Genomic DNA, 19,953 nt, shown 5'->3' on the forward strand with positions numbered 1-19,953 from the left:
TTCAATTTTTTTCTGTTGGTCCCCCAACACAAACCATTCATAGGCATTGGGGAGAGTTTGTATGCTGATGTGTCCCAATTGAGAGTCACCTATAACGTCTATAAGGCTGTCTATGCTATTGCACATGCAATAAAGGACATGTTGGCCTGTAAACCTGGGAATGGGTCCTTCCTTGAAGAACAGTGTCCAGATGTCAGGAAGCTGCAGCCTGTACAGGTGAAGTACATGAAATTCTGCAGTAATTAACTTGTATAAATGTTCATTTTCAAAAGTGATTTGGAAACATTTTTCCCCTCAGATAGCTCAGTACCTGCACAAAGTAAACTTCACAACACCTTTGAATGAATGGATGAGCTTTGATGAAAATGGAGACCCACCAACTTCATATGATATTATCAACTGGCATGAGACAACTCAAGGGAAAATGGAGTTTGTCACTGTTGGACATTTTGTGTCATCAAAAGGGTCAGATAGCCAGTTTCACATCAAAATGGACAGAGTAATATGGGGAGGAAGGAGCCGATATGTTTTCTGATGCTGTCTTCATCTTGAAATCAAATATATATGCCATGTGTGTAGTCATTCTGTCAGTTTGATGCTCATCATTATATTGCTTAAATGTAGGTTCCTGTGTCTGTGTGCAGCACTCCTTGTACTCCTGGTACAAGGAAAGCCACGCACAAAGGCAGACCTCCATGCTGCTTTGACTGCCTACCATGTGCTGCAGGAGAAATCAGCAACACAACAGGTACTTTTGGTTCATTTTATTTGTTTCAATAAAATAGTAACTGAACAATATCGCTGTTATCCATTCTAGAATGTCGATGTGACCATGGCAGTGTTACCCACCATATTTACCTGTTTTATTTAATTCAAACCTCGTAAATGCAGCAAATCCATGAGACTTTCCCTTTTAGACATCAAATGGGTGTAAATATTGTCAACAAATCTACTGACAATGGTTGATGTGACATTTCAACATGAGATTTCTCCACATAAATTTAGTCTGTTCCCACGTTTTTGGTATGAAGCAAGGAATGACACATCTTCAGACCAGGGGAAATGCTACCTCAACCGGAAACATTAAATAAACCCATGCCAATTAAAACCAAACTGAAATGCATGAGTGCAAACTGCAGTGGGATACAATGTACTTTATGTTCTCTGGAAATACCCATGTTCATGTCATGTTGGCACTGCCACACTCATTTCCTCCTGTGTACCAATCCAAGCAAATACCGTCAGGTTGACACACAATAGATCAAGATTTTGGGATAAATCAATATATATGGCTTAGAACATAATACAGTGATACAGCAATGACCACAGCACACTTTTTTTTTAATTGGAGCCAGACGGCGTGCGTAGTGTGTTGACAGGCAGTGAGGATTCTGATGATGGAGATGATCCTTCTTTTGTTCTTGATGAGGAACCAGAGCAAGTGGAGCCATCACGGAGTGAATTAGAATTAATTTGTGCTGCTGTGACGAAAATGAGGCGCTTTTCGTCAGAATATCAGGAACCAATAGATTAATGTGTATTTCATGCTGGTGAATCACGACTTGTTGTGAGACTGGGTTGGAGAAAAAACAGCAGAATCAGTCTCCTGGAAAATGTATACCTATGGTATAATTCAATAAGTAAATCGACAGGAAAGCAGAGAAATTAATAAGGTGATCGCTGGCCACTCGCCCTAAATTTCACAAACAGACCCAAAACTTAGATAAATTTGAGGCCAAGACCTGTTCCGTTACGAATGCAATTAATTTAAAAGGATAGGAAGGATCATACCATACTATGCCAGTATGCTAGCCATATGAGAGGGAGAATAAATGTGTCTTCAGTCTGGACTTGAATGTCTCTACAGAATCAGACTGTTTTATCTCCACAGGGAGATCATTCCACAAAACAGGCACATGATAAGGGAAGGCTCTATGGACAGTAGACTTTTTAATCCATCCTATGGACACAAAGTAGTCCTGCGCCCTGAGAACACAGAGCCTGGGCTGGTACATGGGGTTTGATTAGGTCAGTTAAGTAATTAGGTGCTAGTCCATGAATCATTTTAAAAGTTATTAACAGAACCTTAAAATCTGATCTCACAGAAATAGGAAGCCAGTGAAGAGATGCCAAAATGGGTGGCATTCCATCCAGATGCACTTACTCACTCATCTTCAACCTTTTATCCAGGATCGGGTCAACAGTTCCAGCAGGGGACCTGAGACTTCCCTTTCCCGGGCCACATTGACCACCTCTGACTGGGCAACCCGAAGCATTCCCAGGCCAGTATAATCTCTCCACCTTGTCCTGGGTTTTCTCTGAGGTCTCCTCCCTGATGGACTTACTTGCCTGGAACACCTCCCTAGCGAGGTGCCCAGAAGGCATCCTTACCAGATGTCTGACCCACCTCAACTGGCTTGTTTCAACTCAAAGGAGCAGTGGCTATAGTCCAAGCTCCCCACGGATGACTGAGCTTCTCACCATATCTCTAAGGGAGACACGAACCACCCTCCTAAGAAAGCCCATTCAGCTTCTTGTACCCTCAATCTAGTTCTTTCAGCCACGACCCAAACCTCATGGACATAGGTGAGAGTAGGAACGAAGATTGACCAGTAGATCGAAAGCTTTGCCTTTTGGCTCAGCTTCCTTTTCATCATAACAGTAAAGGAGAGTGAATGCAATACCGCCAGTGAAGCTCCGATTCTTCAGCCAATCTCACACTCCATTGTTCCCTCACTTGTGAACAAGACCCCGAGGTACTTGAACTCCTTTATTTGAGGAAAGACCACATTCCCTAAGTAGAGTTGGCAATCCATCAGTTTCTTGCTGAGATGCATTGCCTTTCAAACTGTGGAAACTGAAGTAGTGAATTGAAAATAAACTTTATGGAAATGCATGTATTAAAAAAAAAAAAAAACTCTCAAACATTGCAAAAACATGTTTACACTCTCAGGAAGTTGTTTATTGGCTGATTGAAAACGACATTGCTAAAAAGTGAAATGAAAACATTTTTGGTGATTACAGGTCATGTGACACAGAAAACATATGACATTCCAAAATACACAACATGGTATGTGTGTAAAAAGCAAGCGACTGACAGCTTTTTCAATTTTACAAAAGATGATGTTACCGCAATATTGGAATAAAAAAATAACTAGAGCTGGGTATCGATTCAAATTTCAAGAATCGATTTGATTCAGAATCAATATTGTTGAGAAAGTGAATGCACAAACCCATGCCAGGGGGCGTAAATAAACAGTCAATAGGAATTCCAAATAAATCACAATTTATTCTGCAAATGTGCACAACACTCAAATATGCTTTTAGACAGTCAATTCAAAATGTGTGGGCAGGCCCGAGGGTAGGAGACGCCTATCCAGAGAAGAGCCGGGATGTGCAGTGTCAACTGTTATACTTAGTAAGTAAGAAGTTAGGAGTGGAGACGCCAACTCCTCCAACTTCCACAAACTCGGCTACAAGCTGCAAGTATAAGTCACAACTGAAAAGACTTCAGTTACAATGAATGTGTGTACAGCACAAAACGGCTGAGTAGGTTTACCTGTAAGGTAAGCAGATAACTCGGCAGAGTGATGGTGTCTCTCCCAGGCTTTTATGGATGATGTGATGAGTAGATGTGAGACAGGTGATGACAGCTGCATAGTGCACCTGGTGGATTCCTTATGGCCATTGGTGTCTGCAACCTGCCAGCAGGCAGGGCGCCCTCTGGTAGTGGGCCAGCAGTACCTCCTCTTCGGCAGCCCAAACAACAGGACTCCCCCTCAACGGGCGCCTCCTGGCGCCCGACCCAGCTTGTCGGGGTGCCGCTGGTAGAAGTCTGCCAGGAGGGCAGGATCCAAGATGAAGCTCCTCTTCACCCAGGAGCGTTCTTCTGGGCCATATCCCTCCCAGTCTACCAGGTACTGGTACCCCCGACCCCTCCGACGTATATCAAGGAGCTTCCAAACTGTCCAAGCTGGCTCGCCGTCGATAATGCGGGCAAAAGGTGGCGCCGGTCCGGGGGTGCAGAGGTCCGAAGTGTGGTATGGTTTAATTTTTGACACATGGAACACCGGATGTATCCGCAGTGAAGCTGGGAGTTGGAGCTTCACTGCGGCGGGACTGATGACTTTCAGGATCTTAAAGGGTCTGATGAACCGGTCAGTGAGTTTCGGGGAGTCCGTATGCAGAGGGATGTTCTTCGTAGACAGCCAAACAACCTGCCCGGGCTGGTAAGCTGGGGCCGGGGCTCGTCTGCGATCTGCATGGTCCTTAGCCCTCGTCCGGGCTCTCAAGAGAGCAGAGCGGGCTGTCTTCCACACCCGACGGCATCTCCTGAGGTGGGCCTGGACCGAAGGGACCTCGACCTCTCCCTCCACGGCAGGAAACAATGGGGGCTGGTACCCCAAACAGACCTCAAAGGGGGAGAGGCCTGTAGATGACGTGACTTGGCTGTTATGAGCGTACTCGATCCAGGTCAGATGTTGGCTCCAGGCCGTCGGGTGCACGGAGGTAACACACCTCAAGGCCTGCTCCAAATCCTGGTTGGCCTGCTCTGCTTGGCCGTTGGTCTGGGGGTGGTACCCGGACGACAGGCTTGCCGTGGCCCCCAGCTCCCTACAGAAACTCCTCCAGACTTGCGAGCAGAACTGAGGACCACGGTCCGATACGATGTCAGTTGGGATACCATGCAGACGCACGACGTGGTAGACCAGGAGGTCTGCACTCTCCTGGGCCATCGGGAGCTTCGGGAGGGCCATGAAGTGGGCCGCCTTGGAAAACCGGTCCACTATCGTCAAGATGACAGTCATGCCCTGGGGGGCATGATGACATGACTTCACTTCACTCCACGGGAGGCCTGTGACGAAGTCCAGGCCGATGTGGGACCAGGGGCGACGAGGCACGGGTAGCGGCTGGAGGAGTCCCTTCTCAGGCTGGCGCAGATAGTACAGGCCCGGACATAATCCCGGGTATCGGCTTCAACCGACGCCCACCAGAACCACTGCCGGACCACTGCCATGGTTCTTCGCACTCCCGCAGAGAGCTTGGAACCATGACAGAAGTCCAATACGTCAGTCCAAGCATTTGGTGGGATGTACAGCCTATTTGGTGGTCCACTTCCGGGATCCGGGTGTCGCGTCAGGGCCTCCCTGACCACTTCCTCCACGTCCCACGTGAGGGCGGCGACGACAGTGGACTCCGGCAAGATGGTGTCTGGTGGGTCCAACAGCTTCACTCCAATCTCTTCTTCATGCACCCGGGACAGGGCGTCAGACCTAAGGTTTTTGGTCCCGGGGCGGTATGTTATCTTGAAATTGAAGCGTCCGAAGAACAGTGACCATCGGCCTTATCTGGGGTTCAGACGCTTAGCGGTCTGGATGTATTCCAGGTTCCGATGGTCAGTGAGAACCACAAATGGGACCACAGCTCCCTCCAACAGATGTCTCCACTCCTCAAGGGCCTCTTTCACCGCCAGGAGTTCCCGATTGCCAACGTCATAGTTCTGCTCAGTGGGGGTTAACCTGCGGGAGAAACAGGCACAAGGGTGGAGAACACTATCGGACTCCCTGCTCTGGGACAGCACGGCTCCTATCCCTGACTCAGAGGCATCCACGTCAACAATAAACTGGCGGTTAGGATTGGGCTGCACCAGAACTGGTGCTGTCGAAAACCGGTGTTTCAACTCCCTAAACGCGGCTTCGCACTGATCCGACCAGGTGAAGGGGACTTTTGTGGAGGTCAGGGCTGTAAGGGGACCAACAACCTGACTGTAGCCCTTAATGAACCTCCTGTAAAAATTGGCGAATCCTAGGAACTGTTGCAGCTTCCTACAATTTACCGGTTGGGGCCAATCTCTCACCGCCGCTACCTTAGCTGGATCGGGTGCGACGGAGTTGGAGGAGATGATATACCCCAGGAAGGATAAAGAAGTGCGGTGGAACTCACACTTCTCGCCCTTCAGAAACAGCCGGTTCTCCATCAACCGCTGCAGGACCTGACGGACATGCTTAACATGGGTCTCAGAGTCCGGGGAGAAGATGAGGATATCGTCTAGATATACGAAGACGAATCAGTGCAGGAAATCCCGCAGAACGTCATTAACCAAAGCTTGGAACGTCGCGGGGGTGTTAGTGAGGCCGAACGGCATGACCAGGTACTCAAAGTGACCTAAGGGGGTGTTAAATGCCTTCTTCCATTCGTCTCCCTTCCGTATCCGAACCAGGTGATAAGCATTTCTGAGATCCAATTTAGTGAATATTTTGGCTCCATGCAGGGGCATGAACACTGAATCCAATAGAGGCAACGGGTATCGGTTGCGAACCATGATCTCGTTCAGCCCTCTATAATCAATGCATGGACGGAGTCCGCCGTCCTTCTTGCCCACAAAAATAAACTTGCACCTAACAGGGATGAGGAATTTCGGATAAGCCTGGCAGCTAAAGAGTCCCGGATGTAGGTCTCCATTGATTCGGGCTCAGGACGTGAGAGATTGTACAGCCTGCTGGACGGGTACTCAGCGCCTGGAACCAAATCGATGGCACAATCATACGGTCGGTGCGGGGGCAGAGTGAGTGCCAGATCTTTGCTGAAAACGTCAGCAAGATCATGATACTCAGTCGGCACCGTCGTGAGATTGGGGGGACTCGGACCTCCTCTTTAACAGCATCACCGGGTGGCACCGAGGATCTTAAACACTCACGGTGGCAGCGTTCGCTCCGTTGAGCCACAACCCCAGACGGCCAATCGATCTGGGGATTGTGCTTCACCATCCATGGGAATCCCAAAATAATTCTGGAGGTAGAAGGTGTCACATAAAACAAAATCTCCTCCCTGTGATTACCAGAGACAACCAAGGTTAAAGGCTGTGTCTGGTGTGTGATTTCTGGAAGAAGAGGGCCATCTAGTGCCCGCACCTTCAATGGTGAAGGAACGGCCACCAGAGGGAGCCCTACCTCCTTAGCCCACCTACTGTCCAGTAGGTTCCCTTCCGACCCTGTGTCGATCAGTGCTGAGGTGGTAAGGGTTAAAGTCCCACAGAGGATTGTGACTGGGAGTCGTGCGCATTTGCGTGGGACACCAGTGTGGTTTGTATGACTCACTCTTAACCCAGTCTCTAAGGTTGACCCTTGTTGTTTAACCGCCTGGGGCCCCTTATTCTGCGCATGCTCATTCGAGCCGCAGTAAACACACTCTCCACGTGCCAGCTTCCTTTGTTTTTCTTTTTTTGTCACTTTAGCCCTGCTCGTTTCCATAGTATCGTCAGCAGGGGGAGCTGGTGTGACGCGGAGAGCCCTGGCTTTGGAGCGGGGAGAAGACGGCACTCGCTCGGATCTGGATGGAAGAGGGACAGCGTGCACCCAGCCACGCCCTTCGTCTCGCTCCCACTTAAAATTCCTCTAACCGACTGTCTAAGCGAATAACCAGATCAATAAGCCCATCTAAATCCCGTGGCTGATCCTTAGCCACCAGATGCTCCTTTAGGGCTGGAGACAGCCCGTTTACAAAGGCAGTGCGGAGCGCTACTGAATTCCAGCTGGCCCTCGCTGCCGCAACACGAAAGTCAACTGCGTATTCAGCCGCGTTCCAGAGGCCCTGTCTTATCGACAGCAGCATATTTGAAGCGGATTCGCCTCTATTAGGATGGTCGAACACCTGTCAAAATTCCCTGATAAACCCAGTATAAGTCGAGAGGAGCCGCGAGTCCTGCTTCCAGAGCGCTGTAGCCCAGGCGCATGCCTTGCCCCGAAGCAAATTAATTACATAAGCCACCTGGCTGTGGTCTGACGCATACATCACGGGGCGTTGCGAAAAAACAAGCGCGCACTGCATCAAGAAGTCTGTGCACGTTTCGACACAACCCCCGTATGGTTCCGGGGGGCTAATATAAGCTTTGGGCGACAGGGGGGAGACCTTGGAACGACCACTGGATTTTCTGTGTTAAGCGACATGTCCACAGGAGGAGTGGCTGCAGCCGCGCCTGACACACGCGTCTCCACCTGAGCGGTGAGAGCCTCCATCCTGCGGCTGAGGTGAATGTCCTGCTCGGTTAAAAAATCCAACCGAGCAATGAGGTTGGTGAGAATGTGCTGCAGCTCACCCAATGCACCTCCTGGTGGAGCTTGCCCACCTTGCAATCCCATTGGCTGTTCAACTGGTGGTAAACGCCCCTCGGAGTCCATGATGTGGCCGAGTTATCCTGTTGAGAAAGTGAATGCACAGACCCACGCCAGGGGGCGTAAATGAACGGTCAATAGAAATTCCAAATAAATCACAATTTATTCTGCAAATGTGCACAACACTCAAATATGCTTTTAGACAGTCAATTCAAAATGGTGACGCGTGGGCAGGCCCGAGGGTAGGAGACGCCTATCCAGAGAAGAGCCGGAACCCACGAAGTTCCACCGCCACGGAGACCTGCAACACACCAGAGCTGCCAAGTCCTGAATCCCCAGGTGGCCACCGCTCCAGCTGTCAGACCCGGTACTGCTGGCAGGAACAAAACAGGTTAACGTGGATGTGTGTACACCCAGCATACAGTCAGTAACTAACAGTTATCCTCTTGGAGGAATAAATCCAGATACTCCCAGAGTGCAGAGGAAAAAGTGGAGGATGTGCAGTGTCAATTGTTATACTTAGTAAGTAAGAAGTTAGGAGTGGAGACGCCAACTCCTCCAACTTCCACAAACTCGGCTACAAGCTGCAAGTATAAGTCACAACTGCAAAGACTTCAGTTACAATGAATGTGCGTACGGCACAAAACGGCTGAGTAGGTTTACCTGTAAGGTAAGCAGATAACTCGGCAGAGTGATAGTGTCTCTCCCAGGCTTTTATGGATGATGTGATGAGTAGATGTGAGACAGGTGATGACAGCTGCATAGTGCACCTGGTGGATTCCTTATGGCCACTGCGCCCTCTGGTGCCTGCAACCTGCCAGCAGGCAGGGCGCCCTCTGGTGGTGGGCCAGCAGTACCTCCTCTTCGGCGGCCCACAGAACAAATATTTTGGATTTGATTTGATTCAGTTCAATTTGATTCGATCCGATCCAGTATGGGTTTGGGTTAGTGTTATTACAACTGTTTTTGAGCTGTTACCTAATTGTCTAGATATGCAACATAATACGAGTAATATATTGGCATTTGACAGCAAATTAATGAAGTTTTGGTGATTAATAATTATGGCTATAAGACTGAAGGCATGGACCAATCCCCCCTCCCTGAATGATAGAGCGGTATTTTTATTTTACAAACATACTGAGGGCAGAATTACTGAACAGATCCAAGGCAACCAAAAGATGGCACCAGAGGTACCTGGTTCATTGGCCCTGACACAGTTACATTTTTTTTCCCCTTGTCTGCATATATAGTGATGGTAAATGCCACACTGGCAGAACCATTTATGAACATTAATACACATATATGCAATTTATTCTTGCAAGACAGAAGGTATGTAGTGCGTGAGTGAATGTGGTGTGTGTGTGTGATCCCCCATTCGCCCTTCCCGATCACCCTACAAGATCCTACTCAAAGCCGACTGACAACTTCTATCAGGAGGGACTGACCACCAAAACAACACGAAGACAGACAAAAATGAAAGACAAGTGGTGAAAGCAATAACTGTGAAGTGAGACACCGAGGAGACAGGGCCCCAACATAAAACATGCCGGAACAAACCACCACACATGAACAAGCAGTGACAGCGACAGTCTGTTGTCTAGTTAGTGAGCATTCATTCCCTAATCTAGGACACCAGAGTCTTGATCCCCTTGAGAGCACCCAAAACCGAATTGTGGTGTCGGCCACGAACACGTAACCAGCCACACACAGAGACCCAGATCACAGCTATACATCCGATCACTACTGTGGCTGGAGTGTTGGGCCAAGATAAAAGTACAGAACCCTACCGTAAGACATGGACCACTTCGGCGCATCAGAAGCCATACGGCCGAACGCAAGCAACAACGGAAAAGGGCCCCAGGAGGAACCAGGCGAAAAAGAGAAGCGGAATGGCACAGGGGCCAGGAAGGGCAGCCACCAGAGCCACCAGGCAGCATGATGGACCAACAAGGGAGCGGCCCGACGGTACCAGAACGCACCCCCGACATGGCCCCCCCAGCAGAGGCACAGCAAGTAACCCCACACCCGAGGGAAGCACGCAGGGTGCCGGCAAGGCCCACCAAGGGGGGGGGCCCAGAACCGCACTGCCCCGCCCACGGCCCCAGAGGGAGGAACGAGTGGCGGCAGGGACGTGGGCAAAGGAGCCACTGCAACTGAACACAGAGCGCAGGCAGGGACCATCTGCACCCGAGGGTGGGGCCGGCCCCCATGAAAGAGGTGAGACCCACCCCCCGGGCCAGGAAGCACACGAGGCCCCCCCGAGACCCCCCAAGCAGCCCGCAGGACCCCCCAGATACCACGGCAGAGCCAGCGAGGCAGACCCCCCCACCCCAGGCCCGAGACCCCCACAGCCATCCAGGTCCAATCTCACATGCAGCACTCACCCTACCTACCAACCCTACCATAATTGTTATGGTTAACTCCCTTGTTGTGTGCGACCCCGTAAGTGAGCAAAGATAGTGTTGCATCAAAAGCAGGGCAGGAGAGGGCAGGTGGCAGATGTGGTGGATGGAGATCATTTCTACACCCTTCTATGTTTTGGTTTGATGGCTTGTTTCTTTTGGTTTTAAAATAAGGCTGCAACAAAGAGTAACAAAAAAAAAACTATGGCTTTACTTGACAAAATTTGGCAATAGTGTTTCAGAGAGTTATAAATTTAAAAATTGAGCAAATGGTGCCAATATCCCCTACAAACACTCACGTCTGCAGCGCTGGCTGTGTGGCACGCTGAAGGAGAACTTCTCCCACAACCATGCAGGCTGATTTTTCAGTCAGTCTTGTCCCACAGCCACGCACCCAGTTCTGGTAGAAAAGACTAAGTGAAAAGTAAGTCCACACCAGAGGACCTTCTCGTGCTGTCCCACAGAAAAGGCATGCAGTGAGGAACGGAAAAAAACACTACTGTGTGAATTAAATGGTGGACGAGTCTCTTTTCTTGCACGCAATATGTAAGAGTTCCGGTCGTCATCTTGAAATGTCTTTGACAGAGGCTGATGAATAAATTGCAGACCTGCTTCTAAATCAGAAACAGCGGATCCACAATCAGTGTGGAGAAAGGCATTAATTTTGTTGGTTTGGAACCGAGATTTTGCTTGTTTACTAGTGTGCTTAGGGTCATTGTCTTGTTGAAACACCCATTTCAAGGGCATGTCCTCTTCAGCATAAGGCAACATGACCTCTTCAAGTATTTTGACATATCCAAACTGATCCATGATGCGATATATAGGCCCAACACCATAGTAGGAGAAACATGCCCATATCATGATGCTTGCACCACCATGCTTCACTGTCTTCACTGTGAACTGTGGCTTGAATTCAGAGTTTGGGGGTCGTCTCACAAACTGTTTGCGGCCCTTGGACCCAAAAAGAACAATTTTATTCTCATCAGTCCACAAAATATTCCTCCATTTCTCTTTAGGCCAGTTGATGTGTTCTTTGGCAAATTGTAACCTCTTCTGCACGTCTTTTATTTAACAGAGGGACTTTGCGGGGGATTCTTGCAAATAAATTAGCTTCACACAGGCATCTTCTAACTGTCACAGCCTTTGCCATTCTGGTTATTCTTCTAACCATTTTGATGGTTGTTTTCCGTTTTCTTCCACGCGTCTCTGGTTTCCATTTTAAAGCATTGGAGATGATTGTAGATGAACAGCCTATAATTTTTTGCACCTGCATATAAGTTTTCCCCTCTCCAATCAACTTTTTAATCAAACTACGCTGTTCTTCTGAACAATATCTTGAACGTCCCATTTTCCTCAGGCTTTCAAAGAGAAAAGCATGTTCAACAGGTGCTGGCTTCATCCTTAAATAGGGGACATCTGATTCACACCTGTTTGTTCCACAAAATTGACGAACTCACTTACTGAATGCCACACTACTATTATTGTGAACACCCCCTTTTCTACTTTTTTTTTTACTAATAGCCCAGTTTCATAGCCTTAAGAGTGTGCATATCATGAATGCTTGGTCTTGGTGGATTTGTGAGAATCTACTGAATCTACTGGTACCAAACCTGGATTAATCTTTATATTCACATAGCACTACTATTATTCTGAACACTACTGTCATTAGTGGGACTTATCCTTCTGTCACCATTACTAATGGAATTACAATTATTGCGAGAGGATTATACACAGCAGCTGCATTTGAAAATTCAATGGAAATGCTGTCATTTCACAAATATCTTTTAATCGACATTCTGAAAATATCACAAAAGATTTGTACAAGTCTGTAATAGAAATCCATCTAGTGACACCTGAATATTGCGAATGGGCATGTTGCCTTTCACTCAAAGTGGACAAGGGTAAAAAACAAATAGACGAAAGACCTTCCTTTTATTTCTTTGTTCCTTGCTTGCTTTCTCAGGCTCTGTGAAGTGTCTTAAGTGTCCAGAACGGTTCTGGTCTGACTCGACCCACACAGTCTGCATTCCCCAACAGGAGGATTTTCTTTCCTATAATGACACAATGGCCATCCTTCTTTGTGTCACATCAACTTCTGGTGCAACTCTGACTGCTGCTGTATCTGTTATCTTCCTTTATCACAGACACACTCCCTTGGTAAAGTCTTATCTGCCTTCAGTTTGCAAGGAAATATGTATTGGCTGTTTCAACACATTAAGTACATATTTTTCTTTTTAACGTGTCTTCCCACTGATAAATCTTGCTTCTTTTTTAAGGTGCGAGCCAGTAACGCGGAGGTGAGCTTCATGCTTTTGTTGTCCCTCAAGATGTGCTTTTTGTGTGTTCTGGTTTTCATTGGGCATCCAGTGACGTGGTCCTGTATGCTGAGACACACACTGTTTGGAATAAGTTTTGTTTTATGTATCTCCTGCCTTCTGAGCCGCGCTATCGTGGTGCTGATGGCCTTCCGTTCCACACTGCCTGGTAACAACTTGATGCATTATGTTGGCCCTGTCCAACAGAGGCTTGGGATCTGCATCTGCACCCTGGTGCAGGTACGTTTATGCATGAGGAATGTGCACAGACCCAGAGAGTTTTTGTCATGAAATGTCGTAAGATTCTTATTTTGTATTCCAGGTCATTCTTTTCATTCTCATCAACACACGTTTTTGCAGGTGCTGATCTGTGGACTGTGGCTGAGCCTGGCCCCTCCACGGCCCGTAGAGCGAGGCATCCAGGATGAATGGGGACCCAAAATCATTGTTGAATGTGCCATGGGCTCTGTGATGGGTTTCTATCTTGTTTTAGGCTACATTGGCCTGTTGGCCTGTCTCTGCCTCCTCTTGGCCTTTCTGGCACGAAAGCTCCCTGATAATTTCAACGAAGCCAAACTAATCACCTTCAGCATGCTGATCTTCTGTACTGTCTGGGTGGCCTTTGTACCTGCATATATAAGCTCTCCAGGAAAATATACTGTTGCTGTGGAGATATTTGCTATATTGGCCTCAAGCTATGGCCTTCTGTTTTGTATTTTTGCCCCAAAATGCTTTATCATCATCCTCAGGCCTGAAAAAAAACACTAAAAAACACCTAATGGCCAGATGATGATATAATATTTCACCACAACATGGTCATGAATTATTTAAACTGCAATGAAATTAAAGCTGAAGCTTTGTTTGTTCCTTTTGTGTGTGTGTGTGTGTGTGTGTGTGTGTGTGTGTGTGTGTGTGTGTGTGTGTGTGTGTGTGTGTGTGTGTGTGTGTGTGTGTGTGTGTGTGTGTGTGTGTGTGTGTGTGTGTTTGGGGCAGGGGTTCCTGTATGTATTGCATTTTTTTGGACTATTGTCTATCATGTTACTACGGCTAAAAAAAAATGAATGATTACAGCTGAACATGTTAACATCCACCCATCAAAAAAAAAGAAAAAAAAAAGAAAACACAAATAATGGCCAGATGATGATATAATATTTCACCACAACACGGTCATGAATTATTTCAACAGCGCTGAAGTTAAAGCTGAAGCTTTGTTTTTTCCTTTTGTGTGTGTGTGTTTGGGGCAGGGGTGGGGGTTCCTGCATTGCATTTTTTGAACTGTTGTCTGTCATGTTACTGTGGCAAAAAAAAGAAAAAGAATGAATGATTGCAGCTGAACATATTAACATCCACCCATCAACCCCCCCCCCCCCCCCCACAAATAAATAAATAAAATTAAACAAACCTTGTTACAGGATGCAAAAAAGCAAAACAAGGCAAACTCAGAGTCATTCTTACAATCACTTTGAGTTTATATATATATATATATATATATATATATATATATGATTTTCAGGCCTCCAACCCATTCAAAAACGAAATTGGACACGGCAGTTAAAGGGTAGTATTGAGGTAAAATAAATTGCTAATAATAACAACAACAACAACAACAATCATAGTAGTTATTTCAAACAAGTGATTCAACAGGTGATTATAATTATGATTTGGTACAGACGCAGCATCCCTGAAAGGCTAAGTATCTGAGGAACAAAGATAGGAAAAGGATCTCCAGTTTGTGAAGAAATGCATGAGAAAACTATTGAAATGTTTAAAAACAATGTCCTTCAAAGAAAGACAGGTGTTGTGAAAGTGTAGTGACATGGACCCACAACAGGGGGCGCAAATGAACGGCCAGTAGATGAGCCAAAAAGTAACAAAAAGTAACAATTGTAATGTTGTGAAATGTGCACAATGAAATACAGACAATCTCAGAATATAATTACAGTCAATCCACAAAGGTGACGTGTGGGCAGGCTCGAGGATAGAAGACGTCTGTCCTGAGAAGAGCCGGAACCACACGATTTCCGCCGCCACAGAACCTGGTGAATACTGGAGCCGCCAAGTCCCGAATTCCCAGGTGATCACCGTCCCCGACTGTCGGATCTGGTACTGCTGGCGAGAACAAAGACAGTCAAGTGTAGGTGTGTGTACACCCAGTAACAACAACGGTGGGAATGCCACCTCCACCTCTCACTCAATAACTTGCAGAGTACTGTAGATTCCTCAGGGGAAAAGAGTGCCTTCAGCGCTCTCTCAGCTTTCACCGACGGAGGTACCGGTACTCCTGCAAACACTCACAATATACAAATATTGTAATCACAAACGGCTGAGGATATTACCTCCGATGAAGTACGATATCTCGGCGATGAGGTGGAGATGACGTCTGGGTTTTATGGAGTGCGATGATGAAGAATGAGTGACAGCTGTCACTCCCGGCTGTGTCCGTGGCGGCAGCGCCCTCTCGTGCCTGAAGCCCGCACTTCAGGCAGGGTGCCCTTTGGTGGTGGGCCAGCAGTACCTCCTCTTCTGGCGGCCCACACAACAGGACCCGCCCCTCAACGGGCGCCTCCTGGCGCCCGACCAGGCTTGTCCGTGTGTCGATGGTAGAAATCGGCCAGGAGGGCTGGATCCAGGATGAAGCTCCTCTTCACCCAGGAGCGTTCTTCGGGTCCATACCCCTCCCAGTCCACCAAATACTGGAACCCCCGGCCCATTCGACGGACGTCCAGGAGCCGGCGCACTGTCCAAGCCGGCTCCCCGTCAATGATCCGGGCAGGAGGTGGCGCTGGACCAGGAGCACAGAGGGGTGAGGTGTGGTGAGGCTTGATTCTGGAGACATGAAAAACCGGGTGGATCCGCAGTGAAGCCGGGAGTCGGAGCTTCACTGCGGCAGGACTGAAGATTTTGAGGATCTTGAAAAGTCCAATGTAATGGTCCTTCAACTTGGGGGAGTCCACTTGGAGGGGGATGTCCTTCGTGGACAGCCACACCTCCTGCCCGGGCTGATAAGCAGAGGCCGGGGATCGCCGGCGGTCCGCATGGGTCTTCGCCCTCGTCCGGGCCTTCAACAAGGCAGAACGGGCGGAGCGCCACACCCGACGGCACTTCCGCAGGTGGGCCTGGACCGAGGGCACACCGACCTCTCCCTCCACCAGGTGTCTCCACTCCTCAAGAGCCTCTTTCAGTGCAAGGAGTTCTCGATTGCCGACGTCATAGTTCCGTTCAGCTGGGGTCAACCTGTGAGAAAAGTAGGCACACGGGTGAAGAACCTTATCGGTCTCTCCGCTCTGGGATAGCACGGCTCCTATCCCTGAGTCAGAGGCGTCCACTTCAACCACGAACTGGCGGCTAGGGTCGGGCTGCACCAAAACTGGTGCAGTAGAGAACCGTCGTTTCAACTCCTTGAACGCGGCTTCGCACCGATCCGACCAGGTGAAGGGGACTTTTGGAGAGGTCAGGGCTGTCAGGGGGCTAACTACCTGACTGTAGCCCTTAATGAACCTCCTATAGAAATTAGCGAAGCCGAGGAACTGTTGCAGCTTCCTACGGCTTGTTGGTTGGGGCCAATCTCTCACTGCCGCAACCTTGGCCGTATCAGGGGCGACGGAGTTAGAGGAGATGATAAACCCCAGGAAGGACAAAGACGTGCGGTGAAACTCGCACTTCTCGCCCTTCACAAACAGTCGGTTCTCTAATAACCGCTGCAGGACCTGATGTACATGCTGGACATGGGTCTCAGGATCCAGAGAAAAGATGAGAATATCGTCCAAATATACGAAGACGAATCGGTGCAGGAAGTCCCGCAAGACGTCGTTAACCAAGGCTTGGAACATCGCGGGGGCGTTGGTGAGGCCGAATGGCATGACCAGGTACTCAAAGTGACCTAACGGGGTGTTAAATGCCGTCTTCCATTCGTCTCCCTTCCGGATCCGAACCAGGTGATACGCATTTCTAAGATCCAGCTTAGTAAAGATTTTGGCTCCATGCAGGGGGGTGAACACGGAATCCAACAATGGCAACGGGTATCGGTTGCGAACCGTAATCTCATTCAGCCCCCTGTAATCAATGCATGGACGGAGTCCGCCATCTTTCTTGCCCACAAAAAAGAAACCTGCCCCCATCGGGGAGGTGGAGTTCCGGATCAGCCCGGCAGCTAATGAGTCCCGGATGTAAGTCTCCATTGATTCGCGCTCAGGTCGTGAGAGGTTGTACAGCCTGCTGGACGGGAACTCAGCGCCTGGAACCAAATCAATGGCACAATCGTACGGACGGTGCGGGGGAAGGGTGAGTGCCAGATCCTTGCTGAAAACGTCAGCAAGATCGTGGTACTCAACCGGCACTGCCGTCAGATTGGGAGGGACTTTGACCTCCTCCTTAGCCTGTAAACCGGGAGGAACCGAGGATCCTAAACACACCCGATGGCAGGTTTCGCTCCACTGAACCACCACCCCAGACGGCCAATCAATCCGGGGATTGTGCTTCAACATCCATGGGAAGCCCAAAATCACGCGGGAGGTAGAAGGAGTTACAAAAAACTCAATCTCCTCCCGATGGTTTCCAGACACCACCAGAGTTACTGGTTGTGTCTTGTGTGTGATTAAAGGGAGGAGGGTGCCATCTAGTGCCCGCACCTGCAATGGCGAAGGAAGCGCCACCAGAGGGAGCCCTACCTCCCTTGCCCATCTGCTGTCTAGCAGATTCCCTTCTGACCCCGTGTCCACCAGTGCTGGGGCTTGAAGGGTTAAATCCCCGCTCAGGATTGTAACTGGGAGTCGTGTGGCAATCTGTGTGTGTCTCACATGAATGTTTTGACCCCCCCTTAGCCCAGTCTCTGAGGGCGGTTGTTGTTGTGGCCGTTTGGGGCAGTTTTTCTGTGTGTGCTCCTTTGAGCTGCAGAGAAAACACTCCCCGCGGATCAGCCTCCTCATTTTGGCCCTGTGCGTTTCCCTAACAACGTCAGCAGGGGGAGCTGTTGCCCCACAGAGCGCTGCGGCTGTGGAGCGTGGGGAGGGCGGCCCCTTTTCGAACCCGGAAGGGAGAGGGGCGGCGCGTATCCGGTCACGTCCTTCGCCTCACTCCCGACGGCGTTCCTCCAACCGATTGTCTAACCGTATAACGAGATCGATAAGCCCATCTAAATCCCGCGGTTCCTCCTTAGCTACCAGCTGCTCCTTCAGGACCAACGACAGTCCGTTTATGAAGGCGGCGCGGAGCGCAACGTTATTCCAGCCAGACCTCGCAGCCGCGATGCGGAAGTTGACTGCATAAGCGACTGCGCTCTCACGTCCCTGTCTCATTGACAGCAGCACAGTTGAAGCGGTCTCTCCTCTGTTAGGGTGATCAAACACTGTACTGAACTCCCCCACAAACCCAGTGTATGCTGATAATAACCGTGAGTTCTGTTCTCAGAGCGCCGTAGCCCAGGCGCGTGCCTTACCCCGAAGCAGAGCAATCACATAAGCTATTTTACTAGCATCTGACGCGTACATGACGGGACGTTGTGCGAAGACGAGCGAACACTGCATGAGAAAGTCCGCGCACGTCTCCACACAACCTCCGTATGGCTCAGGAGGGCTTATGTATGCTTCAGGGGATGGTGGGAGGGGTTGTTGAACCACCACTGGAACGTTCATATCCTGCACAGGGTCGGCAGGAGGAGGAACTGCAGCAGCGCCCTGAGCGCTCGCCGCCATCTGTGCGGAGAGAGCCTCCACCCTGCGGTTCAGGAGGATGTTTTGCTCGGTCATCTGATCCAACCGAGCCGTAAAGGCGGTGAGAATGTGCTGCAGCTCACCAATCACACCTCCTGCAGACGCCTGCGCTCCCTGCTCTCCCATTGGTCGTTCAACAGCCGGGTGATGCCCCTCGGAGTCCATGACGCTGGCCGAGATATCCTGTTGTGAAAGTGTAGTGACACGGACCCACAACAGGGGGCGCAAATGAACGGCCAATAGATGAGCCAAAAAGTAACAATTTAATGTTGTGAAATGTGCACAATGAAATACAGACAATCTCAGAATATAATTACAGTCAATCCACAAAGGTGACGTGTGGGCAGGCTCGAGGATAGAAGACGTCTGTCCTGAGAAGAGCCGGAACCACACGATTTCCGCCGCCACAGAACCTGGTGAATACTGGAGCCGCCAAGTCCCGAATTCCCAGGTGATCACCGTCCCCAACTGTCGGATCTGGTACTGCTGGCGAGAACAAAGACAGTCAAGTGTAGGTGTGTGTACACCCAGTAACAACAACGGTGGGAATGCCACCTCCACCTCTCACTCAATAACTTGCAGAGTACTGTAGATTCCTCAGGGGAAAAGAGTGCCTTCAGCGCTCTCTCAGCTTTCACCGACGGAGGTACCGGTACTCCTGCAAACACTCACAATATACAAATATTGTAATCACAAACGGCTGAGGATATTACCTCCGATGAAGTACGATATCTCGGCGATGAGGTGGAGATGATGTCTGGGTTTTATGGAGTGCGATGATGAAGAATGAGTGACAGCTGTCAGGAGTTAATGAGTGACAGCTGTCCAGCAAAGAAGTGTCACTCAATTGCATTCACAATTGCACTGATATATAGACAGTATTTTTGATGATTTGCGTGCCATATCCTTTATTTATTCCATACTTGTCTAATAACATTTTTTTATTCACAGGTCAGCTATTTAGCCTCTTGTGAGTGTTTGAGTGATAAACAGAGATACCCGTTATTCTTTCGCACGATGCCTAGTGATGCTGCACAGGCGCGGGCTATTGCTGACCTGCTGCACCTGATGGGATGGACATGGGTGGGGCTTGTGTCAGTGGATAATGTTTTTGGCAGATCTGGGATTCAGATGATAATGGATGCACTCAGGGGAACTCAAGTGTGTGTTGCCTACTATGAAGTCATTCCACAGGTCTCCTCCACGCAGCCCACTATCACACAATCTGATTTCATTGTGTTGGTCTTGTTCCCAAAGCATTTTGTTATGTTGTTCCAGGAGCATCAATGCAACTGACCAATCACCTTATTGTGATGTAATAATAATAAATGCTTGTGAAATTTCATCTTACCTATCCTTTATCACTCACTCATTCTTTTCCAACCGCTTATCCAAGATCGGGTCACAGAGACTGGAG

General features: G+C 49.0%; 1 pseudogene; it reads left to right on the plus strand.

Annotated features, from left to right (window-relative positions):
- The window catches only part of LOC117508975, a 112,741-nt pseudogene that overhangs the window by 81,974 nt on the left and 10,814 nt on the right, over window positions 1-19,953 (plus strand).

The sequence above is a fragment of the Thalassophryne amazonica genome, chromosome 4, assembly GCF_902500255.1.
Source record: "Thalassophryne amazonica chromosome 4, fThaAma1.1, whole genome shotgun sequence".
In the NCBI taxonomy this organism is placed as follows: Eukaryota; Metazoa; Chordata; class Actinopteri; order Batrachoidiformes; family Batrachoididae; genus Thalassophryne; species Thalassophryne amazonica.